The sequence below is a fragment of the Oreochromis aureus genome, linkage group 3, assembly GCF_013358895.1.
Source record: "Oreochromis aureus strain Israel breed Guangdong linkage group 3, ZZ_aureus, whole genome shotgun sequence".
NCBI classification, from domain to species: domain Eukaryota; kingdom Metazoa; phylum Chordata; class Actinopteri; order Cichliformes; family Cichlidae; genus Oreochromis; species Oreochromis aureus.
This window is the reverse complement of record NC_052944.1, coordinates 74,351,955-74,359,058: the sequence shown is the minus strand read 5'-3', so window position 1 is coordinate 74,359,058 and position 7,104 is coordinate 74,351,955. Positions and strand designations below refer to the sequence as shown.

General features: G+C 40.7%; 1 long non-coding RNA gene across 1 annotated transcript; it reads left to right on the top strand.

Annotated features, from left to right (window-relative positions):
- The first annotated feature begins 1,904 nt into the window (after positions 1 to 1,904).
- LOC120437572 lies at positions 1,905 to 3,180 on the top strand. The gene is made up of 3 exons (XR_005611247.1): positions 1,905 to 2,089; positions 2,371 to 2,437; positions 2,605 to 3,180. It is a non-coding gene; the product is annotated as an uncharacterized LOC120437572 (long non-coding RNA).
- Positions 3,181 to 7,104: the final 3,924 nt, after the last annotated feature.

The window sequence follows — 7,104 nt, the reverse complement described above, 5'->3', positions numbered from 1 at the left end:
TCAACTTAAAGAGCTTCTTATAAGTGGACCTAAAGGAGCAGGCAGGTATATATGGCTGTAATTTCAGACTGAGAGCAGCCAACAACAGGAAGATTCTGTTGTTGTTGCAAAAATTAAAATAAAAGGTTTTAAAATTGCATTAAAGAACAGTGTGAGAGGCTGAAAACACTCTTTGGTCTGTTCAGCCTTCTTCTTTATGCGACTCATATTAACAACCTGTGTGTGAGCTGCAGCTGAAGTTATGCAACCTCTGAAGCACACTCGAACACAGAAGGATAAAAACCACGTGAACATCCTCAGGACGTTTCCATGCAGAAGTGAAGAAGAGCAGCTTTACCTCTCATCTCTGATCGCTTGTTCTTGTCTTTGATGATTTTTCCATAAGTGACGTCTTCAGTTCTCACTGCTGAGTAAACTGCAGCTGGATCAGTGTCTGCACAGTAAAACACACACAGAGGACGTCACTGCAGACACAACAGCTGATAACAGACCTGAAACTGCTGCCACTCACACATCTTTATATAAAACACTCAGAGTGTTTTCAGTTACTGTTCAGGTAATTCTGAAAGTTTAAAATAGTTCAACATGAAACACTGTGATAATACTGCAGGAAATGTGTTTAGCTTACACTTATATTTAATTATATTTTATATTTAGTAAAATGATAACAGTCTTTGATCTGTCTGATCAATAAAGAACAGCACATCAAGAAGGCCCTGAGTAAATGTGGTTATCCCAGCTGGACTTTTGTCAAAGCTGGGAAGGCACCTAAAGAAAGCTCCAGCCGATCCAGGAGAGAAGGACAACCGCTGCCCAGGCGAAAACCTGTAGTGATCCCATATGTGTCAGGAGTATCGGAGCAGTTGAGATGCATTTTTCTAAACACCGGGTCTCTGTGGCTTTTAAACCCCAAAATACGCTGTGCCAAAAACTGGTCCACCCAAGGATCGGGTCCCCGACACAAACAGAGTAACATAGTGTACGCTGTTAAGTGCCAGGAGGATTGCCAGGATTTATACATCGGGGAAACCAAACAACCTCTGGCGAAGCGGATGGCACAACACAGAAGAGCAGCCTCATCAGGCCAGGACTCTGCAGTCTATTTACACCTACAGGCCAGTGGACACTCTTTCAATGATGAGGATGTACACATCCTGGACAGGGAGGAACGCTGGTTTGAGCGCGGAGTCAAGGAGGCCATTTACGTGAAAAGGGAAAGACCATCTCTGAATCGAGGAGGGGGCCTAAGGGTACATCTTTCACCATCTTACAATGCTGTGATTGCAGCCATTCCCCAACTCTCTGTGAGTGGGACTCATGGCCATTGGTCAGTGGCCAGTGATCAGTGGTTAATTGATTTATTAAGATTAAGGAACTGACCTCCCAGCCCATTGTTCCTTCAGTGGGCTGCTTTCAGTCATTATGCAAATGTACTGTTTATAAGATTGGAAACCTGCAGTCAGCTGAGACTGAAGAAGTCACTTGGATGAGTGACGAAACGTTTCTCCCACTGAAAACGCTACGTCCAGATGAACAGAATCAACTTTTGGGGAGCTGCAGATGAAGCTCTTATTGAAACACACAGTTCAGCACACACAGAACTTAGCATGATGTGAAAATCTACAGACAGACTAATATATATTTGACTTATATCATCATGCTGTTAAATTTAAAATCATGTCCTCATAATCCAAACTGGGCTTACTTTACACATCATCATGTTTCCAGTTTCTTAAATGCTGCTTGTAACCCTGGAGAGTTACTAAGGGTTTTAGTGTGTTATGAGTGATGTTAGTATTTTGAGTTCACTGTTAAGTTTTGTTAAGTTAAATCATTTTGTTGAGAATTAATAAAATAGAAGATGTCTATATGTCCTGATGGTCCTTGAAGTATACAGGGGGAAGTACCGCCTCCTGCCGTTCACTGCGTAGCAGCTACGGATATCAGGAAAGAGGGAGAGGAAGAAAAAGTCCGTTTTTCCAAGTGGAAAGCGTGGTTCCTTTATTCAGTCGGATTGTTCGGTGGAAATAGACTATCTAGACTTTGCTGTTGACCAGAAAGGAGCTTGTTACTGCTCGGATTCTTCTGGGTGAGTTAATTTGTTGTGAACAAGAATATTGTGAGTTTAAGCCACTACCGATGACATGCTAGCAGCTATCGCGGCTATCGCTATTAGCCATGTGGCTGTACATGTGTGATTGTAAGGATTAAACTGTATGTTAGAGTTTGTTAACTTCCTATGACGATGCATGTAAAGATTGTAGGTTATATGTATGCTGTAGATGTTGATATGTTCCTATATCAATCCTTAATTGTGTTCATTGTGAGGTGAAGACAGTTTACAGAAAATGGGGTTATGTTTCTTTGTAGTTGTGCTACAACACTTCACCATCGCCATTTTGAAGCTCCAGGAGAGCCCATTTTATTGGTTACTTTGGTAAGAAGTTATCATTGTCTATGTTTTGGATTATTCTGTTGTTCTTTCTGTATACTGGAAAGGTAAAATGCAAATTTGTTAGTATGTATGAACGACACATAAGAAAGGCTATATGTATAAATGACTAAATATAGATTTTTGAATGTTATTCTGACTGTGTTATACAGGTCAGGTTTTTTTGTTGGGAGTACAGTTCGGTGATGATCCAGTCCAAAGATGGCGAGCCACCCTTCCAGGATCCTTGAGATGATTGTTTTAAAAGAGAACTAAATTCTTTGGACGAGCCGTGGACTGTACAAACTCTACTTACGTGGTAGGACAGATTTGCACTTCATTCCTCCTTTGCACATCCTGCAAGGAGAATCTTCATTGCTGGACTCACACTTAAGGGTGTCGGCTGACACGAGAGAGAGACTGATTCAAATCCCCCGGGGGGGGGGGGGGTGTTTGTTTATTATTTTCCATGACTTGGGCCCAATTTTTCCTTTCATGTACTGTTATTGTTTTCATTGTATGTATGTGCGATTCTTTAATTGTGAATACAATTTGATCAAACCAAGTTCTTTGAGCGTTTCATTAGTCATCCACTCTGCTCCAGTGGTCGAACCTCAGCTATTGGCCCAACACACAAGTAACCATCTAAATCTGTATCCCAAGTGTTGAAAGGGGTGTTACATGCTGATTTTGCTTCTACAACTTCAGTGCTGTTTATTTAAGTCAACATTAAATCTTCTTTCATGTCTCCGTCCAACTCATTGTCTCCGATTCCTCCCACTACAACACCAACTCTAATGTCCACTTGAGGTTTCCAAAGTGAGCCACTCCTCATAGACTCTCACATAAATATGTTACATATTACAGCAGAAATAAACATATATTCAACTTGCTGTAAAATATATATTTGGTCTCTACAGCTAACACTCCCCTTCATAAGAACTGTACATGAGGTGAATGTTTTTATAACTCACCTGTTTAAATGTTATTAAGCCTTAAAGTTTGAACTGTTACGGGCGTGGCCTCTTTCTAGATAATGGCTGACTGTTTGGCTTCACTTTAGTTAACTGGAGTCTCTGAACTGGACCTTTGCTGAGTGAAATTCTTGGATTTATTTGGATGTTATTGAGCACTTACTGTATTAGCAGCTATTAGTGCCATTCTATTTGTCCCATATAGCCTATGGATGAAGCTTGATAACCAAGCTACCTAACATTAGCTGTTAACTTGCCTGGTAAATCATCTCGCCAGGCTACAAAGACTAACATGAGGCTGTTAAAAATGTTTACTTTAGTAAAGTATTGACAGTGCACATGTTTACTACAATCACATGTCACTGAGAACATTTTGAACCTTAAAAACCTGCAGCTTTATCTGGATCTGATCACATTTAAAAGAAATAAAATGTATAACAACATAAATTTTACTTGAATGGACAGAGAATGCAAACACTGAAACATCTAATAATGATAAATGTGTAGATTATTAACTATAACCAGACATGAAAGATCAGGAAGTCTGAGTCTCACCTTCAGGTTTCCTGTGAACACATTGTCTCACCAGCAGAACCAGTAACACCAGTAGAACCCCAACACAGGATGATACAACAAATGAAATCACAAAGAGAACAGCAGGAGAGAATGATGGAGGTGTGGTGGTGTGTTCCCCTAAAATAAAGCAAACACAGTCATTAAGTTGTCGTCACAGGGAGCCATCTTTATAGAAAGCAGCTGGGAGGTTGGAGGGAGTGGTCTTTGTTTTACAGAGCAGAGTGACGTCATCTCCCTCCATCACAGGGAGGACAGGACTCTGCAGGATCACTGATCCACCTCAACACAGAGACAAACTACAGCATTTCATCCATTTACACACAGCTTCATCAACACTAACTCCACACACTCAGCTTACCAGTGACTGTCAGGTTAACCATGTTACTGATGGGACCCTCTCTGGACTCACACCAGTAAACTCCACTGTCATGAAGCATCATAGTGATGGTACACGAAGAACCAGCTGGTTTTCCCCACCCATCTCCACACTGAGTCCTCTGTCGTTTGCTTGTGTTTCTCCTCAGAGTCCATCCAGCAGAGCTGTCGTCCTCCTCACAGCTCAGATTTAAAGACTTTCCTTCAAAGAACTGAGAGCTGCTGGGACTCACAGTCAGACGAGCTGTGAGGGTTAAAATGAAAAACTGATGATCTGTTAGACTTTAGATTGTGAAACATGAACCCAATCAGGTCATATCAGTGAGCATTTCTCAGGTTTAAACTGTGACAGAAGAAGGTTACTGACCTTGGTTTGTTGTGCAGCTCAGCAGTGAGATCAGAACTAAAGAGAAATGACACTCAGGTTGATTTGACATAAACACACAAAGGTGATCAATCAGAACAACTTTGTATTATTTGATGTTTCCCTCTAAGACAGAAACATCAAACTCTCCATGTTGTGTCGCCTACAGCCCAGTTTGATCTTCCTGTCAGAGGAAAAGTGGATCTAAACCAGGTCAGCAAAAAGCTGCTCATACCAAACCAGAGGATCCAGGATTTCACTTTTCAACTTCTTGATGAACAAAATTATTAAATAAAACTGATCACATCATTTCATGCCTCATGAGCTGCTTCTGTAGAACAAGGAAGTCCTTCAAGCTACATTATAGTTACACTGAATACATACAAACAACTAGTACTGAACTAAGGTCTGTCCTCTGCTCTGTTCAGCTTTTTATTTTAATTCATCAGTAACTCTGTTAAACTTCAGACCTGCAGTTGGTCCTCGTGGTGTTTTGAACTTGAATTCAGCCTGATTTGTTTTTCATGTCTTCTCCTCCATCATCAGTTATCAGGAGAGCAGACAGTCAAAGTACAAGAATTCAAACAAACACAGAGATTCTACTTACAGAGCAGACACAGCACAGATGTTTCCTTCATCGTCCTTCTCACTCATTTCAGCTTTTTTTTTTCATTTCTCTCACTGACACCAAGTAAAGCCCGCCCTCTTCCTCTGAGTCAGTTTCTTCCTCTATATAAACACAGAGTTGCAGAGTCTTTAAGATTAATGAAATAAAGCTAATCTAAAAAGCTGCAGCCCGTTACAATATTTCATTGTCCAATTCGGTTTTATTTATCTAGGGTCAAATCCAAACAAGAGTCATAAACCTAGATACATCAATAATACAGAGAAAACCCAACAATTGGACAATCTAATTTTATCAAGCCCTTAGATTAATATTAATAATAATGAATAATTCAATGCAGGTTTAAGGTTTATAAACACACAGTGAGTGAAGAAGAAGAAAGAAGAAACTCAGGGGCCTGAAAACTGAAGGCTCTCCCTCCCATTCTACTTTTAAATACTCTAGGAACAACAAGTAGGCCTGCAGTGCAAGAGCGAAGTGCTCTAATAGGGTGATGTGGCACTACAAGGTCATTAAGATAAGATGGGGCCTGATTATTTAAGACCTTGTATGTGAGGAGCAGGATTTTGAATTCAATTCTGGATTGAAGTGAGGGATAGAGCTGTTGAGCCATACCATGAAACTTTGGGAAACAATTACTGAAGCCAGGTTAAGAAGATAGGTGATCAAGAGAGTGAGTAGTAGTGTTCATGCTCAGAAAAACCTAGAAAACTGTGATGTGTGCTTTGAGAACATTAAACTGTGGTCATTTATAAAGGTATAAGGTTATCATTTATAAAGTCCTCCTCTCTTCTTCATAATCACTTTAACACTGCTTACAGTTTGTTTTGAGTCTGCTCTCTCAGTCCAAGACCAAATATGGCATTTGATGTCCTCCCCCCCAAGACAAATTATAGAGCAGCACTGATGTGAAATGTGACATCTTCTAATTTCTAAGCATTCAGTTGAATCAGTTGTGCTTTTTTGGACTCAGTGGTCCAAAGTACTTTTTTCGGATGAAAGCAACTTTTGCATGTCATTCGGAAATCAAGGTGCCAGAGTCTGGAGGAAGACTGGGGAGAGGGAAATGCCAAAAAACCTGTAGTCCAGTGTCAAGTACCCACAGTCAGTGATGGTCTGTGGTGCCATGTCAGCTGCCGGTGTTGGTCCGCTGTGTTTTATCAAGGGCAGGGTCAATGCAGCTAGCTATCAGGAGATTTTGGAGCACTTCATGCTTCCATCTGCTGAAAAGCTTTATGGAGATGAAGATTTCATTTTTCAGCATGACCTGGCACCTGCTCACAGTGCCAAAACCACTGGTAAATGGTTTACTGACCATGGTATTACTGTGCTCAATTGGCCTGCCAACTCTCCTGACCTGAACTCCATAGAGAATCTGTGGGATATTGTGAAGGGAAAGTTGAGAGACACAAGACCCAACACTCTGGATGAGCTTAAGGCCGCTATCGAAGCATCCTGGGCCTCCATAACACCTCAGCAGTGCCACAGGCTGATTGCCTCCATGCCACGCCGCATTGAAGCAGTCATTTCTGCAAAAGGATTCCCGACCAAGTATTGAGTGCATAACTGCACATAATTATTTGTTGACTTTTTTTTGTATTAAAAACACTTTTCTTTTATTGGTCGGATGAAATATGCTAATTTTTTGAGATAGGAATTTTGGGTTTTCATGACCTGTATGCCAAAATCATCAATATTAAAAGAATAACAGGCTTGAACTACTTCAGTTGTGTGTAATGAATCTCAAGGACCTGTACAT